The sequence below is a fragment of the Oncorhynchus nerka genome, unplaced genomic scaffold, assembly GCF_034236695.1.
Source record: "Oncorhynchus nerka isolate Pitt River unplaced genomic scaffold, Oner_Uvic_2.0 unplaced_scaffold_1556, whole genome shotgun sequence".
Taxonomy (NCBI): Eukaryota; Metazoa; Chordata; class Actinopteri; order Salmoniformes; family Salmonidae; genus Oncorhynchus; species Oncorhynchus nerka.
The window spans coordinates 73316-92524 of NW_027039761.1; positions in this window are offsets into that span (position 1 = coordinate 73316).

A 19209-nucleotide genomic window follows, 5' to 3' on the forward strand; every position below is an offset into this window, starting at 1 on the left:
TAATGTCCTCAATAATGTTGGGCTATTAACAACATTACAAACTGGAAATGAATCAAATAGAATGGTGAAACACAACACTGGCTACTTGACAAAGTCACGTTTAATCACACAAATACTGACGTCTGTAGTAGTACAATATGCCACTATCATATTATGTTACATCGTTGACCCCTGTGTACAGTACTGGTAGTATCATTAGTTAGCAGAGACATCAGTATCATCATCACCACAGTCTGCTGTATTGACTGCTGCTGTCCATATACTGTATAGTCTAATGTAGCCTGCTATCCATATATAGTCTAATGTAGCCTGTTGTCCATATATAGTCTAATGTAGCCTGTTGTCCATATATAGTCTAATGTAGCCTGTTGTCCATATATAGTCTAATGTAGCCTGTTACCCATATATAGTCTAATGTAGCCTGTTACCCATATATAGTCTAATGTAGCCTGTTATCCATCAATAGTCTAATGTAGCCTGTTGTCCATATATAGTCTAATGTAGCCTGTTGTCCATATATAGTCTAATGTAGCCTGTTACCCATATATAGGCTACATTTACATTTACATTTAAGTCATTTAGCAGACGCTCTTATCCAGAGCGACTTACAAATTGGTGCTTTCACCTTATGACATCCAGTGGAACAGCCACTTTACAATAGTGCATCTAGGTCTTTTAAGGGGGGAGAAGGATTACTTTATCCTATCCTAGGTATTCCTTAAAGAGGTGGGGTTTCAGGTGTCTCCGGAAGGTGGTGATTGACTCCGCTGTCCTGGCGTCGTGAGGGAGTTTGTTCCACCATTGGGGGGCCAGAGCAGCGAACAGTTTTGACTGGGCTGAGCGGGAACTGTACTTCCTCAGTGGTAGGGAGGCGAGCAGGCCAGAGGTGGATGAACGCAGTGCCCTTGTTTGGGTGTAGGGCCTGATCAGAGCCTGGAGGTAGTGAGGTGCCGTTCCCCTCACAGCTCCGTAGGCAAGCACCATGGTCTTGTAGCGGATGCGAGCTTCAACTGGAAGCCAGTGGAGAGAGCGGAGGAGCGGGGTGACGTGAGAGAACTTGGGAAGGTTGAACACCAGACGGGCTGCGGCGTTCTGGATGAGTTGTAGGGGTTTAATGGCACAGGCAGGGAGCCCAGCCAACAGCGAGTTGCAGTAATCCAGACGGGAGATGACAAGTGCCTGGATTAGGACCTGCGCCGCTTCCTGTGTGAGGCAGGGTCGTACTCTGCGGATGTTGTAGAGCATGAACCTACAGGAACGGGCCACCGCCTTGATGTTATTTGAGAACGACAGGGTGTTGTCCAGGATCACGCCAAGGTTCTTAGCGCTCTGGGACGAGGACACAATGGAGTTGTCAACCGTGATGGCGAGATCATGGAACGGGCAGTCCTTCCTATATATGTATATATGTATTATACATATATAGTCTAATGTAGCCTGTTATACATATATAGTCTAATGTAGCCTGTTATCCATATATAGTCTAATGTAGCCTGCTATCAATATATAGTCTAATGTAGCCTGTTATCCATATATAGTCTAATGTAGCCTGTTACCATATATATTATAATGTAGCCTGTTACCATATATATTATAATGTAGCCTGTTATCCATATATAGTCTATTGTAGTCTGTTACCATATATATTATAATGTAGCCTGTTACCATATATAGTCTAATGTAGCCTGTTATCCATATATAATATAATGTAGCCTGTTATGTAGTATTGTAGTATTTGGTAGCATTGCCTTTAAATTGTTTAACTTGAGTCAAACGGTTCGGGTAGCCTTCCACACGCTTCCCACAATAAGTTTGGTGAATTTTGGCCCATTCCTCCTGACAGAGCTGGTGTAACAGAGTCAGGTTTTTAGGCCTCCTTGCTCGCACAGGCTTTTCATTTCTGCCAACAATTTTGGGGGGGGTTTGAGGTCAGGGCTTTGTGATTGCCACTCTAATACCTTGACTTTGTTGTCCTAAAGCCATTTTGCCACAACTGACCCCAAGTATGCTTGGGGTCATTGTCCATTTGGAAGACCCATTTGCGACCAAGCTTTAACTTCCTGACATATGTCTTGAGATGTTGCTTCAATATATCCACAGAATTTTACCTCATTATGATGCCATCTATTTTGTGAAGTGCACCAGTCTCTCCTGCAGCAAAGCACCTCCACAACATGATGCTGCCACCCCCGTGCTTCACGGTTGGAATGGTGATCTTTGGCTTGCAAGCCTCCCCCTTTTCCTACAAACATAATGATGGTCATTGAGGGCAAACAGTTCTATTTTTGTTTCATCAGAGCAGAGAATATTTCTCCAAAAGGTACAAACTTTGTCCCCATGTGCAGTTGCAAACCGTGGTCTGGCTTTTTTATGGCGTTTTGCAGCAGTGGCTTCTTCCTTGCTGAGCAACCTTTCAGGTTATGTTGATATAGGGCTCGTTTTACTGTGGATATAGATACTTTTGTACCTGTTTCCTCCAGCATCTTCACAAGGTCCTTTGCTGTTGTTCTGGGATGGATCTGCACTTTTCGCACCAAAGTACGTTCATCTCTAGGAGACTGAACGCGTCTCCTTCCTGAGCGGGATGGCTGCGTGGTCCCATGGTGTTTATACTTGCGTACTATTGTTTGTACAGATGAACGTGGTACCTTCTGGCGTTTGGAAATTGCCCCCAAGGATGAACCAAACTTTTGGAGGTCTACAATTTTTTTTCTTTTGGTTTTCCCATGATGTCAAGCAAAGAGGCACTGAGTTTGAAGTTAGGCCTTGAAATACATCCACAGATAAACCTCAAATTGACTCAAATGATGTCAATTAGCCTATCAGAAGCTTTCTAAGGCCATTTTCTGGAATTTTCCAAGCTGTTTAAAGGCACAGTCAACTTAGTGTATGTAAACCTCTGACCCACTGGAATTGTAATAAGGTGAATGATATATGTTATAAATTATGGTGTTGGCAGTTGCACTTCTTCCCTCAGCTGGGGCTCAGTCACTTTGGGCCCAGAGAGGGGAGAGGTCAGGCTTGTCTTTCACATATCCCTGGTACAATGCAGAATATCAGACAGGGAAGATGACAGGATGGAACATTGTCTTCATATGTGAATGTGTCTCTACCTGTTCTTAAACAATGTGAAGGGATGGCGTGATTAATGGGGAACACATTACTTGTCTCCACAATGTCTGTGCGCATTCACTCCCTCTTTTGGCAGGTGTATGGCAGTGTCTGGAACCATTCTATGTCCTCTCTGATGTTGCACTTATCCTGGGATAGTGTATGACCTAGAGGCTCACTCCCCTCAGTGAGCTTGTCAAAGAGTGGGGTCAAGAAGAGGTTTTACTTGAGATGGGAGTATATAGAGTTGACAATTGAGTTATGCCATTGGATGAGTTGGTGTTTTTGTGCTATAAAGTACCAGGAACAAGATTAGAAGCTCGTCTTAGGGGCCAAACTGAACGATAATCTATAGTCAATGCTATCTGGCTACGGGATACTCCTTTCTCATTTATAAAGTCTCACTTTGTGAACTGTTCCTAATATCTGTGGTTTGTTATGTCGACTAGGGGGTGGATCTTTGCTATAAAAGATCTCAGTAGCCATTATGTTGTCACTCAACGGTTCATGAGAAATGGTGACTCGTTGAAAGTCAATGCTATTGCAAAGATCTTATTATTAAAGATTTAGTTTAAGTATAACTCTGACTGGTGTGATAAGTTTGTCTCTCCTTATTTGATAGTAAAGAAATGAACCACCACATTTGTCGATGGGTAAATCGTGCAAAAGGGATCCCTCAAACTTGGGATCTCAGGGAGACCACACTTGGGGAACGGAGCAGATGGACCAACCTAAGATCTGAGAGGCAGCGAGCTGAGTGGATACCACATCCCAAACATAGTAATAAAAAAAAGGAAAAAGAGGTGAGCAAACCACATTGAAGTTGAGTTTTTTAACAATAGCCTCTGTTACACGGGCTCTGAGTGTGTATTCCTGTGTGAGGGGGGCACCTTGGAGGCGTAAGCAGGGCCGAGTCAGAGGAGAGTAATCTGAGAGTTTGTGGACTCAAAGATACTCTGCCAGTGGTCGGTTGCGGGCAACCTAGAGCCTTCCTGACACTGAATTGATCACAATGGGGATTGGTGCGGTCTGTAGGGGCGAGGGACCAGGGTGACTGTGCATTCTGTGTGAAACACGATACTTGGTGAAGCCCTATTGGAAGAAGGACCTCGTTCTGAAAGTGTCTAAGTGACCCTCAGAAGTGGTGAAATCCAATTATTTTAAATGTGCTAGCCAGGTTTGCCCTGGGTTACCCTGTGTGGGTGATTTGTTTTGGGACCACTAGCTAACATTTTGATTACAGGGTTTCCCTGTGCATATAGACAGGGTTTGAAATCCTGTGTAGGTAATCTTTGTAGGAGCGTTCTGTGTGGGCGAGGTAGGTTGACTCTGTGTGGGTAACCTTTCAATAATGTTCTGATGTTCTGTGTGGACATCTGACCAGTTCTGTGCTAGCATCTGACCAATCCTGTGTGAGTGATCATTAATGTTCTGTGTGAGTACCTAAGGAATTTCTGTTATAACTGTTTTTCTCTCCCTGTGTGTGTGTGTGTGTGTGTGTGTGTGTGTGTGTGTGTGTGTGTGTGTGTGTGTGTGTGTGTGTGTGTGTGTGTGTGTGTGTGTGTGTGTGTGTGTGTGTGTGTGTGTGTGTGAGTGTGTGTGTGAGTGGTGGTGAGTGAGTGAGTGAGTGAGTGAGTGAGTGAGTGAGTGAGTGAGTGTGTGAGTGGTGAGTGAGTGAGTGAGTGAGTGAGTGAGTGAGTGAGTGAGAGAGAGACTAAGGAGCCATGGATGTGCGTGGGTGCAAAGAACCAGGCATTCCGAACCCTCCTACTGGAGCCTTGAAGGTTATGGTAGATAAATGGGGTAGGGATATTCTGGAACAGGTACCTCTATGGCATAGAGAGGGTGGTTTTCCTTTGACAGGGACACTAAGTGTGACACTGTTAGAAGAGATAAGACATCAATTGGTAGAGAAGGAAGGTAAACTATGGAAAAAATATTAAATGGACTGGGTGAAATTCAGGAAATGGGAAAGGGAAGCTGACAAACGAAAGAAGAGACAGGACCCATTTTGGGGGAAATCCTGTCAGAATATGGTAGTTCAGACTGAGGAAGTAGAAAAGAAGGGGAAAGATGAAAGAGTGAGAAGGAATGGGAAGGGTGATGATAACAGAGACTGTTCCCCTCCCTACTGTACTCCTCAAACTCTCTACCCAGTGTTGCCGGACCTCCCTCCTCCTCAGCCGCCTCCTGCTGGTCCGCTGGATGCAAGACCACAACAACCTGCAGCCCCACAAACTTTATACCCCCTCCCCATACGACCCAACATCAGAAATGTATCGACAATACCCTCTAATGGCCTGTCCCAACCCTCGACCTGATGATGCTAATGCTGCTGCCGCCGCAGCATGGAACCCCATTGTGTATGTCCAGAGGACGTGGAGACATGATGAAATCAAAGACATTGTAGAAGACCTACCAGACCCAAGTAAGGATGCTGTGAAATTATCAGCAGATATGAGGGTATTGGTGGTTCAGTACAAACCATCTGCTGCTGAGATAGCCCATATCTGTAAAAAATCAACTGGGACTCAGGTGGGCGGATGTACAGGGACAGTTTGATTGCAACTACCTGTGGGCTGAGAATGGTGCGTATCAGGACCAGATAATGGCATGCTGGCCAGGATTGTGGAGATGTATCCAACTAAGACCGACTGGACTGCCATCAGAGAATGCACTATGAAGAAAGAGGAGGGCCTGGAGGCTTTCAGAAAGAGACTTGAGACCTGTTTCAGGCTACACAGTGGCATCAGACCAAACAAACATGCATATGGGGATCTGCTGAAAGACACCCTGGTGAGGGGTCTGGCACCGGGCCTGGAGAAAGCTGTGAGGACTACCTGCATCAGTTGGGAGACTGAGCCATTAGCAACGGTGGTACAGTACTACAAGCATGCTGAGAGACAACAAACTACTCAGAAGGAAGAAAAAATTAAGGAAGAAAAAGTGAAGACACAGAAACTACAGGCTGCCCAGATGATGTTTTACCAGGAAGCCCCAGCAGGGACAGGACGAGGGGGTGGAGTGCGCTGGTGCTACAACTGTAGGAAGCCGGGACTGCTCCGAGCCAACGAATCCACAGAGGAACACAGGCAGGGGTGGACCGAGAAGAGGGGCCCAAAGGGAGGGGGCAAGAAGAGGAGGAAAAGGAGCACCTGCATGGACAGCCCCATTCCAACAACAGCCGTGGCAGCCACCTCCCAGCCAATGGCAGGTCTGGCCACCTCACGGGGTCAAGCAACAGAAACAGTGGGGCCCACAAGGAATCCCTCCAGGCAGAGGACAACCTGGAGCCTGGCAGACGGGACCGCCGGCACAGACGACCCTGTACAATCTAGGACAGGGACAGGAGGAGGAGTATTGATGTGATGAGGAGACAGGGACAGTTGTGCTAAAATCCTCAGAGCAACAAGAGCAGTTGTTTTTAAAGTGTCAAACCCTTCCGAGAGTAGAGTCCACAGTGGAGGCTTGCGTCAATGGTGAGTCACTAATATTTCTTGTTGATACTGGGGCTGCTATGTCTGTTATTAACTGCAAGGCTATGACAAAGCCTCTCATGTCTAGTGAAACAGTCACAACTGTAGGTGCTTCAGGCCTCCCATTCAGAGAGCAGGTAACTATGCCTCTGCCTGTCTTTTTTTTGTGAGAAGTGTCAACATCATTTTCTCTACTCTGACCACTGTCCTGTCAATCTGATAGGCAGGGACCTCCTGTGTAAACTGGGCATCAACATAACATGTGGCCGAACCGGTTTAACCGTTATTCATGAGGAAGAGGAGGAAGGGGGGGGACAATTGATGTTAATGTCTGAGTGTTGTGACTGGTATTATGCATGGGATGTTGATGATGAGGTGCCTAATATTGCTCGTGTTTTCTCAATGTCCAAAACCCATTGGGGCCACGAGGGCAGTTTCATGTCTAGAAGGATGAAGCAGGCTTACATTGCACCTCCCATTTTTCACCATTGACAAGAGATCTCCATTATGAGAAACAATGGCTGTGTGATACATTACAGAATGAGTCAGTGCAGTGTTTATACTGTAGAAGTGATTTATGTGCTTTATGGGTTAATCTAACCCCTGCGCAGAAAAAGCTCTACCTGTTTGCGCACCACATGTGTCCCTGGCAAAATCAGACAGAGTAGAATGGGTGGATACTGGAATTTGGATGAAATGCTTGATTGATGCTATAGACTAGGAGATGCGCCCTTATTGGTCAACTTATTCACCTAGCACACTGACAAGTTTTGTTACCCACTCAGTTGGGGAACACCAACTGAGAGGGGTGTGCGTAGTGTTGATCATGTTTCTTTTTCTACCAATATCATGTTGTTGAGTGAAGACTCACCCCTCCTGAGAGGGGTCCCTGAATGCCTATGGGCAAGGGACAAATATGATTTTTGGAGAATTAAGGGAGCTGAGCCAATGGTGGTCACTTCTAAAGATACCAGGCGCCCATCTAGAGCACATTATCCACTCAGTAGGGAGGCAATAGCAGGTATTACTCCTGTTCATGCATCCCTTTTAGCTAATGGTGCTTTAATTCCCTGTCCAGATTCACCCTGTAACACCCCTATCTTGCCTGTTAGAAAACCTTCAGGTGATTGGAGATTTGTCCAGGACTTAAGGCCTGTGAACGATGCAGTTTTTGCCTAATGTTACTACACTGTTAGGGCGGTACCACCCACAGCAGAGTGGTTCTCTGTGATTGATTTTACGAATGCATTTTTCAGTATGTGGCACCAGAATCTCAGTTCTGGTATGCCTTCACGTTTCTATGTAAGAGATTTACGTGGACTGTGGCTCCTATGCGTTACGTGGAACCCCCGTTATTTTTTCCGGCAGCTTTAGCGCAAAATCTGGAGGGTTTTATACCACCTAAGGGCAGCACTCTCAGTATGTGAATGATTTGTTGTTGTGCTCTAGCTCAATGGAAGCTTGTGAAACTGATACTCGGGCTCTGTTGATATTTCTTGTTGAGAATGGCCGCAAAGTTTCAAAGAAGAAGTTACAGTTGGTTTCACAGACAGTGAAGTATCTGGGTCGTGACTATTCTCTCCGTCCCACAGTTGGTTACTAAACAACACATGATGTCATTGACTGGTATGGTAGGGCGTGGTTACCTGACTATGCTGAAGTGGTGCAGCCGCTTGCTGACCTTATATATGGCCACAAAATGGCTATGAATGACAAAATTAAGTGGACACCAGAGGGACTGACTGCTCTGACCAGACTGAAACAACTCATGACAACTTCTCCATGTTTGGGGCTCCCTGACCATTCTAAACCTTTTAACCTCTTTGTTTGTGAAAAAAATGGTTTTATGTCATCTGTTTTAACACAGGATCATGGAGGAAAGCAGCGCCCGGTTGGGTATTATTCCAAACAGCTGGACAGTGTGGCCAGAGGTCTGGTTTGTTGTTTGAGAGCTGTGGCTGCTGCTACTGAAGCTGTGTTGACTTGTGCAGACATTGTTGCCATGTGTGAACTCACTGTACACGTTCCTCATGCTGTACATGCTCTTATTTCACAGGCAAAGACGGCCCATCTAACACCAGCTTAACTGCTCCATTATCAGAATGTTCTTCTGACAATGTGACCCTGAAGAGGTGCACTGTGTTAAATCCTGCTACTTTGTTGCCCACCGAGGATGATGGAGAGCCGCACGACTGTGCTGAACTGTTGGAGCTTGTCTCTAAACCAAGGTCGGATTTAACTGATGTCCCTTTGCAAAATGCACATTTGGAACTGTTTGTAGATGGCTTTGCTCAGCGTTCTGAGAAAGGAGAACCAGGCCAAAAAGGAGAACCGGGCCAGTCTGCTACTATCTATACAGATAGTAGATATGCCTTTGGTGTGGTACAAGATTTTGGTATTCTGTGGAAACAGCGCGGCTTCCTGACCTCCTCTGGTAAGACAATCTCTCATTCAAAACGTGTTGATAACTTGCTAAAGGCTATTTTGCTCCCTTCTGAAGGTGCTGTTTGTAAGTGCCTTGCTCATGCTAACTCTTCCGACCCCGTCTCCAAAGGTAATGCTATGGCTGACTTGGCAGCTAATGCAGCAGCTGTCTCATTGGAGGCCCGTGTGTTACAGATGGTTTTACTTCCTGATCATAACCTCTTCTCTCCCACTGATATCTCTGACTCGCAATCCTCTATAGGTCCATTTGAGTTGAGGAAGTGGAAACGACTATGTACATATGACCAGGTGCAGAAAATCTGGCTGTGCCCGGCTGGGCTACCAGTCTCACCACGTTCATGTTTCCCCTGCTTAGCTAAGTTGTCACATTGTAGGGATCATGTGTCAAATGGGGAGTTGTTGGTTTTGTAAATACATTTTGGTTTGCAACTGGGGTTTCTGTGTTTGCTCAACAATTTTGTGCAAAATGTGTGATTTGTATGACTAACAACATGGGAAGAGGGATTCCCATGCCATTGTCGGCTCATCCAACCCCTGAAAGACCATTTGAACACATAATTATGGATTTTACTGAGCTCTCTTCTTGTCAGGGTTACAAATATTGTCTGGTGATAGTGGATGCCTTCTCCAAGTGGGTAGAAGCTTTCCCCTGTCGACATTCCACTGCTATGGCAGTTGCCAAGAATCTCCTTAGGGAGATCATCCCAAGGAGGGGGTTACCATCTGAATTAATCAGCGACAATGGCTCCCACTTTGTGAACCTGGTGATACAGAACATGTCTGAGAGTCTGCAGATAGACCTCAGGACCCATAATAGCTATAGGCCTCAATCAGGCAGTTTAGTTGAACGCGCTAATCACACCATAAAATCTAAGATGGTGAAGCTTATGGCAGAGACAGGGCTTTCCTGGGTCACTGTGATGCCCCTGGCTCTGATATACATGCGATGGAGGCCCCACAGAACCACTGGATTGGCTCCTCAGTTTCTAACAGGTAGACCAAAGAGGACGATCAATTCTCCCTTCCCACAGAACAAGCTGACACTGATGGGCTGTGACGATGACATGGTAAGTTATCGTACAGCTCTAGATAAAGTTCTGAAATTTTTTTTTTTTTTTTTACCTTTATTTAACCAGGCAAGTCAGTTAAGAACATATTCTTATTTTCAATGACGGCCTGGGAACAGTGGGTTAACTGCCTGTTCAGGGGCAGAACGACAGATTTGTACCTTGTCAGCTCGGGGGTTTGAACTCGCAACCTTCCGGTTACTAGTCCAGCGCTCTAACCACTAGGCTACGCTGCCGCCCCAATGCTATTTTCCCCAGGGTGAAAGCGGCTCTACCCCAGCCTCTGGTGGGGATCCTGCAAAAACTGCAACCAGGTGACTGAGTGGTGGTGAAAGACCTGAGACGAAAGCATTGAACCAGCAGAGGTTGGCTCGACCATACCAGGTGATGTTGATTACCCCCACTGCTGTTCGCGTAGCTGATAGGTCTACTTGGATCCATGCCAGCCACTGCAGGAAGGTGCCATACTGCCCACCAAACCCTGAGGATGGAGGACCAGGCTACGGGATACTCCTTTCTCATTTATAAAGTCTCACTTTGTGAACTGTTCCTAATATCTCTGGTTTGTTATGTCGATTAGGGGGGTGGATCTTTGCTATAAAACATCTCAGTAGCCATTATGTTGTCACTCTCAACAGTTCATGAGAAATTATGAATCGTTGAAAGTCATTGCTATTGCAAAGATCTTATTATTAAAGATTTAGTTTAAGTATAACTCTGACTGGTGTGATAAGTTTGTCTCTCCTTATTTGATAGTAAAGAAATTAACCACCACACCTTCTTTAGACTAGTTGTGTAACGCTTCTCCTTGGTGGAAGGAGAGGAGGACCAAAATGCAGCTTTGTAAATGTCCGTCATGTTTTAATAGAACAAACTGAACACTACACAAAATAATAACGAAGCAAAAACGAAACAGTTCTGCCAGGTAAACAGACACAAAACAGAAATTAAACACCCACAACCAAATGGGGAAAACAGGCTACCTAAGTATGATTCTCAGTCAGAGACAAACGACACCTGCCTCTGATTGAGAACCATACTAGGCCAAACATAGAAATATAACATAGAAAAAAGAACATAGACTACCCACCCCAACTCACGCCCTGACCAACCTAACACAAAGACAAAAAAGGAACTAAGGTCAGAACGTGACAAGTTGAGTATCTGGAGCATCAGCATTTGTGGGGTCGATTATGTGTTATTCTTATCTCTTGCTTTTGGGGGGTATTTTCTTAAAACTGCATTGTTGGTTAAGGGCTTTAAAGTAAGCTTTTCACTGTAAGGTCTACTACACCTGTTGTATTCAGTGTATGTGACAAAATGTTATTTGATTTGATTTAATACTACTCCTAAACACAACCCACAGTCACCGTGTCTCATGTTAATAGTACTCCTAAACACAACCCACCATCACTGTCTCATGTTAATACTACTCCTAAACACAACACACTAACGGTTTTCTGTATGTGAAGGAGAGTCAGACCAAAATGCGGCGTGGCTATTGCGATCCATGTTTAATGAAACAAAGTAAACACGAATCAAATACAAAAACAATAAACGTACCACGAAAACCGAAACAGCCTAATACTGGTGCAAAGTAACACAGAGACAGTAACAAGGACAATCACCCACAAAACCCAACACCAAACAGGCTACCTAAATATGGTTCCCAATCAGAGACAATGACGAACACCTGCCTCTGATTGAGAACCATATCAGCCCAAACATAGAACTAGACAAACTAGACATGTAACATAGAATGCCCACTCAGCTCACACCTGACCAACCAAAACATAGAAACATACAAAGCAAACTATGGTCAGGGTGTGACACCCACCATCACTGTCTCATGTTAATACTACTCCTAAACACAACCCACCATCACTGTCTCATGTTAATACTACTCCTAAACACAACCCACCATCACTGTGTCTCATGTTAATACTACTCCTAATGCTTTTTGAAACATCACCTCAATCACTCTTACTCTAGGCCATTTTCAAAATGTCTCCACAACAGTCTATTGCACTCAGAGCTCTTAAAATAGCAAGCACAAGTTTTTGTGTAACATGTACAATTTACATCCCATCATTTGTAGCACACAATATATAGCTCAGTATTTGTCAAGGGTGCCAATCATTTTGGTCGTGACTGTATATCCAACAATCAGATGAATATGTAAAAATACATTTATACACACACACACACACACACACATGCACACACACACACACATGCACACTTACACAGTTATACTTTGACAGTGAACATGAACCTATTGAATGGAGATCTGGGTATTACTGGCAAACTCTACTGATCATGTTTTAAACATGCAACTGAATAAACTGAACTAAACTAAACACATGAAACCACAGTCCAGGGTTCATAGTCACAAAGTGTATCAGAGTAGGAGAGCTGATCTGGGTTCAGTTCAGCCTTTTAGATCATAATTATATGGACCATCTGAGACACTTTATGAATACAGGCCCAGATGTAACAAACAAAACACAGTTCAAAATAAACCAACAAGTACAAAGATACAGTAAGTCATGTGATGTTTGGCTAAAAACATCAAAACTAAAACTATATTTCAAGATATTGTCAAGTGTACTTACAGAGTGAAGTGAAGGGGAGAAGTCTTGAACAGTTAGTCAACGTACTGTCACTGCGTGGAAACAAGAAGTAGTCTACTGTAAGTGTTAGTAGAAGCAGGCGTAGCCTAAGTGTGAGTTCTGTGGTTGACACATTTTAACTTCAGTAGCCTCTTCTAGTCAGGGCATTAACATACAGCAACAGCATGTCACATAAGGGATGTTACTGTATCTAAATAGAAAATGGTCTAAAGTCAGAATACTGTAGTTGCATTTCTTTATATGAGGAGTGGACCTACATGTTTTACAAGAGACAACATGTGACCCATTCCCATCACTCCTCATCAGCTGGTACTGAAGGTTCCAGAACAGATGAAAGGGGAGTATCTTTGGTACCAGTGTTCTAGACTAGAGCTCTCCCTACTGACATGTCTACATTACTGCAGCTTCCAGGCTTCATATGTCCCTACTAGTCTGATGAAAATATACAAAATAGAAGGTAGAAAATGTTTTTAAAAATATATATATATAAATAATAAAAATGTCACGCAAAAATAAATACTGTGTTATTGGGACTTATGTTGAACTGGCGTTTGAATTGAGTGAACTAGTGATCTCAGCTAGCGTGTTAGCTACATGATGAGGCTGTTATTCAGTGATAAACAAGCATGTTTGTTCATAATGTCTAGGAGAAAGAACGGCTCAGCTGCGAAGTGGTAGGTGCTTGACCAGCACAAGCTCACAAGACCCGACCGCCGAGTGCTGAAGTGCCTAGCGTGTAAAAAAAAAATGGTGTGTCCTCGGCTGCAACACTCACTACCGTGTTCCGAACTGCTGCTGGAAGAAATATCAGCACAAGAACTGTTTGTTGGGAGCTTCATGAAATGGGATTCCATGGTCGAGCAGCCGCGCACACAAGCTTAAGATCACCATGTGCAATGCCAAGCGTCGGCTGGAGTGGTGTTAAGCTTGCCGCCATTGGACTCTGGAGCAGTGGAAACGCGTTCTATGGAGTAATGAATCACGCTTCTCCATCTGGCAGTCAGACGGATGAACCTGGGTTTGGCGGGGCTCTTTTTCATGGTTTGGGCTAAATCTCTTAGTTCCAGTGAAGAGAGATCTTAATGCTACAGCATACAATTACATTCTATACGATTCTGTACTTCCAACTTTATGGCAACAGTTTGGGAAGACACTTTCCTGTTTGAGCATTACAATGCCCCAACCTCACTAATGCTCTTGTGGCTGAATGGAAACAAGTTCCCTCAGCAATGTTCCAACATCTAGTGGAAAGCCTTCCCAGAAGAGTGGAGGTTGTTATAGTAGCAATGTACAACACATCAGCTGTAAGTGACCAGGCAAAAACAACTTTCCAAGTCAAACCACTACACCCTATATCGTTGTCACCATATTAGCTAAATTAACGTCATAGTCAACGTAGCTAATAGAACTAAAGCGCTAGTAAACCAGCTACAATAGATAATTCATTATAAATCATCTATAGTCATGAGGTAATGTTACAGTTTACAAGCAGTTACACCGGCGAGCCCCGTTGGCAATAAATGAGTAAAACCAAAAGCGTACCTTGACTTGGAAGACTTCCAGTGTTGTGCTGGATAGTCTTAGCCAGCTAGCTAACATAGCAGGCTAAACTTGAGTAGGCTAATCTAGATAGCTGCATTTGCTAAGTAAGTGAAAGTGAAAGTGAAAACAAAATACTAAATCTCTCTATCTCTCGCTTGCTTCTTCTTCATTTTGGAAGTACTGTGTTTGTTCAAAACTGTTCAACTATTGTCTTTCTCTCTTTGAATCAACTACTCACCACATTGTGTGCACTGCAGTGATATCTATCTGTAGCTTGTGCTTTCAGTACTAGATTCATTCTCTGATTCTCGGATTGGGTGGACAACATGTCAGTTCATGCTGCAAGAGTGCTGATAGGGTGGAGGACATCGTCCGGAAGTTGTCAGAATTACTGTGTAAGTCTATGGAAGTGGGTAGGAACCATGAGCCTCCAAGGTTTTTGTATTGAAATCAATGTACCCAGAGGAGGACAGAAGCTAGCTGTCCTCCAGCTACTCCATGGTGCTACCCTACAGAGTGCTGTTGAGGCTACTGTAGACCTTCATTGCAAAATGGTATGTTTTAAAAATGTATTTGATGACATAGTTTTATCTTAAAAGGATAACTTTTTTAAATGTCATTTTTTAAAAACTTTTATTACATTCACAAAGGAGGATGGCCCTCCCCTTCCTCCTCTGAGGAGCCTCCACTGTGTTACATGGCCCTGTCTGCCTCACCATACCGCTGGAGAGAGAAGAGGGGAGGAGGGAGGTAGAGGAAGGGGGAGATGAAGAGAGAGTCAGATTTCTGACAGACAAACACACACACACAGATCAATGTCCACGTTTACAGTAGAAAGCTCAGATAGTGACCTTCAACCCTATTAGTACACTCCCTTTGTGGAAGTATCCCTTTGGCCAATCAGGAGCAAGATGGATGGACTTCTGAGCACCTGATAAGTCAGAGGACTAGATCTCCAAACACTCGTAGCTGTACCCATTATTTAGGTTCAGGTTAGATGATGGCTAGATGCCAGGGTCAGGTTAGGTTAGATGGCTAGATGCCCTCAATCTCACACAAATGATTAAGGAACCTACCAGGTACAACCACAAATTCTTAAACACGGGAACCCTCATAGATATCGTCCTAACCAACCTGCCCTCCAAATACACCTCTGCTGTCTTCAACCAGGATCTCAGCGATCACTGCCTCATTGTCTGTGTCCGTAATGGGTCTGCGGTCAAACGACCACCCCTCATCACTGTCAATCGCTCCCTAAAACACTTCAGCGAGCAGGCCTTTCTAATCAACTTGGCCCGGGTATCCTGGAAGGATATTGACCTCAATCTGTCAGTAGAGGATGCCTGGTTATTCTTTAAAAGTCCTTTCCTCACCATCTTAAATAAGCATGCCCCATTCCAAAATGTAGAACCAGGAAGAGATATAGTCCTTTTTTCACTCCCGACCCGACTGCCCTTGACCAGCACAAAAACATCCTGTGGCGTTCTGCATTAGCATCAAATAGCCCCGCGATATGCAACTTTTCATAGAAGTTAGGAACCAATATACACAGGCAGTTAGGAAAGCAAAGGCTAACTTTTTCAAACAAAAATGTGCATCCTGTAGCACAAACTCCAAAAAGTTCTGGGACACTAACATCCATGGAGAATAAGAGCACCTCCTCCCAGCTGCACACTGCACTGAGGCTAGGAAACCCTGTCACCACCGATAAATCCACAATAATAGAGAATTTCAATAAGCATTTTTCTACGGCTGGCCATGCTTTCCACCTGGCTACCCCAGTCAACAGCCTTGCACCCCCCACAGCAACTTGCCCAAACCTCCCCCATTTCTCCTTCACCCAAATCCAGATAGCTGATGTTCTGAAAGTGTTGCAGAATCCGGAACTCTACAAATCAGCTGGGCTAGACAATCTGGACCCTCACTTTCTAAAATTATCCGCCACAATTGTTGCAACTCCTATTACTAGCCTGTTCAACCTCTCTTTCATATCGTCTGAGATCCCCAAAGATTGGAAAGCTGCCGGTGTCATCCCCCTCTTCAAAGGGGGAGACACTCTTGACCCAAACTGTTACAGACTTCTATCTATCCTACCCTGCATTTCCAAGGTCTTCGAAAGCCAAGTTAAGGGGATTTCCATGTTCCCAGAGACAAGATATCTTAAAGGGGTACACTCACATATGGAATATTAGGAGTTTTATTTTCTGAGTTTTGATTAAACAAGTGAAGTTTTTAAAGATAAAGGGTTCTTTAATATGCCTAATATGGTATGGAACACGAATGTAAAAGGGTGGCGTAACCTTTGACCTGTTTCCATGGCTTTCCCTTGTGGTCTGATCAGCCACAGGCTGGGCATTCCACGTTCTACTGAATGCTGACATCTAGTGGAAGGCGTAGGAAGTGCAAACAGATCCGTGTCCTGTTTGGATGTGAATAGGCGATGACTTCAAATTCGACCAGAGTTCAGAATTTTCACTTCCTGTTTGGAAGATTGCCTGCCCTATGAGTTCTGTTATACTCACAGACATAATTCAAACAGTTTTAGAAACGTCAGAGTGTTTTCTATCCAATAGTAATAATAATATGCACATATTAGCATCCAGGACAGAGTAGGATGCAGTTCACTATGGGCACGCAATTCATCCAAAGTGAAAATGCTGCCCCCTATCCCTAACAGGTTTTTAACAAACAGATCACTGACCATTTCGAATCCCACCGTACCTTCTCCGCTATGCAATCTGGTTTCAGAGCTGGTCATGGGTGCACCTCAGCCACACTCAAGGTTCTAAACGACATCATAACCACCATCGATAAGAGACATTACTGTGCAGCCGTATTCATCGACCTGGCCAAGGCTTTCGACTCTGTCAATCTCAACATTCTTATTGGCAGACTCGACAGCCTTAGTTTCTCAAATGATTGCCTCGCCTGGTTTACCAACTACTTCTCTGATAGAGTTCAGTGTGTCAAATCGGAGGGCCTGTTGTCCGGACCTCTGACAGTCTCTATGGGTGTGCCACAGGGTTCAATTCTCGGGCCGACTCTCTTTTCTTTATACATCAATGATGTTGCTCTTGCTGCTGGTGATTCTTTGATCCACCTCTACGCAGACGACACCATTCTGTATACTTCTGGCCCCTCTTTGGACACTAACCTCCAGACGAGCTTCAATGCCATACAACTCTCCTTCCGTGGCCTCCAACTGTTCTTAAACGCAAGTAAAACTAAAGGCATGCTATTCAATCGATCACTGCCCGCACCTGCTCGCCCGTCCAGTATCACCACTCTTAGAATACGTGGACAACTACAAATACCTGGGTGTCTGGTTAGACTGTAAACTCTCCTTTCAGACTCACATTAAGCATCTCCAATCGAAAATTAAATATAGAATCAGCTTCCTATATCACAACAAATCATCCTTCACTCATGCTGCCAAACATACCCTCGTAAAACTGACCATCCTACCGATCCTCGACTTCGGTGATGTCATCTTTAAAATAGCCTCCAACACTCTACTCAACAAACTGGATGCAGTCTATCACAGTGCCATCTGTTTTGTCACCAAAGCCCCATACACTACCCACCATTGCGACCTGTACGCCTCGTTGGTTGGCCCTCGCTTCACACTCGTCACCAAACCCACTGGCTACAGGTTATCTACAAGTCTCTGCTAGGTAAAGCCCCGCCTTTTCTCAGCTCACTGGTCACCATAGCAGCACCCACTCGTAGCACGCGCTCCAGTAGGTATATCTCACTGGTCACCCCCAAAGCCAATTCCTCCTTTGGTCGTCTTTCCTTCCAGTTCTCTGCTGCCCATGACTGGAACGAATTGCAAAAATCTCTGAAGCTGGAGACTCACATCTCCCTCACTAGCTTTAAGCACCAGCTGTCAGAGCAGCTTACAGATCACTGCACCTGTACATAGCCCATCTGTAAACAGCCCATCTATTTACCTACCTCATCCCCATACTGGTATTTATTTATTTATTTATTTATTTAGCTCCTTTGCACCCCAGTATCTCTACCTGCACATTCATCTTCTGCCGATCTACCATTCCAGTGTTTAATTGCTATATTGTAATTACTTTGCCACCATGGCCTATTTATTTCCTTAACTTACCTCATTTGCACTCACTGTATATAGACTTTTTGTTTTCTTTTGTTCTACTGTATTATTGACTGTATGTTTTGTTTATTCCATGTGTAACTCTGTGTTGTTGTATGTGTCGAATTGCTACGCTATATCTTGGCCAGGTCGCAGTTGCAAATGAGAACTTAGCCTACCTGGTTAAATAAAGGTGAAATAAAAAATTAAAAATATCCACAGTAGCACACTATTTGTTTCATTTAAGCTGGTCTAGTGTGGGTGTGAGAACACCCCATGGACACTGGTGATGTTCCAGGCTGACTCATGGTTGCATGCCACGTGACTGACTGTGCAGTCGGGCATCAGATTGCTATATCATGATTGGGTTAGCTGATATCTTAAACAAACACCTATCCAGGTGTTATGAGAGAAGGCCAGTGACTGCAATTTAGTCTGCCTGGAACATGCCCTATATTCAATTAAAAGCGTTATTGATTTATCCCATGTGGGATAAAGAATATTAGAGTTCTACAGTCTAATTCTAGATTCTGTGCTGTAGATGTGCTCCTGTGGTGGGGTCTAGTAGTGCAGCCTGTCTATACTATGCCTCCTGTGGTCGGGTCTGGTAGTGCATCATGTCTATACTATAGCCCCCGTGGTGGAGTCTGGTAGTGCATCCTGTCTATACTAAGCCCCACGTGGTGGGGTATGGTAGTGTATCCTGTCTATACTATACCCCCTGTGGTGGGGTCTGGTAGTGCATCCTGTCTATACTATGCCCCCCATGGCGGGGTATGGTAGTGCATCCTGTCTATACTAAGCCCCTGTGGTGGGGTCTGGTACTACAG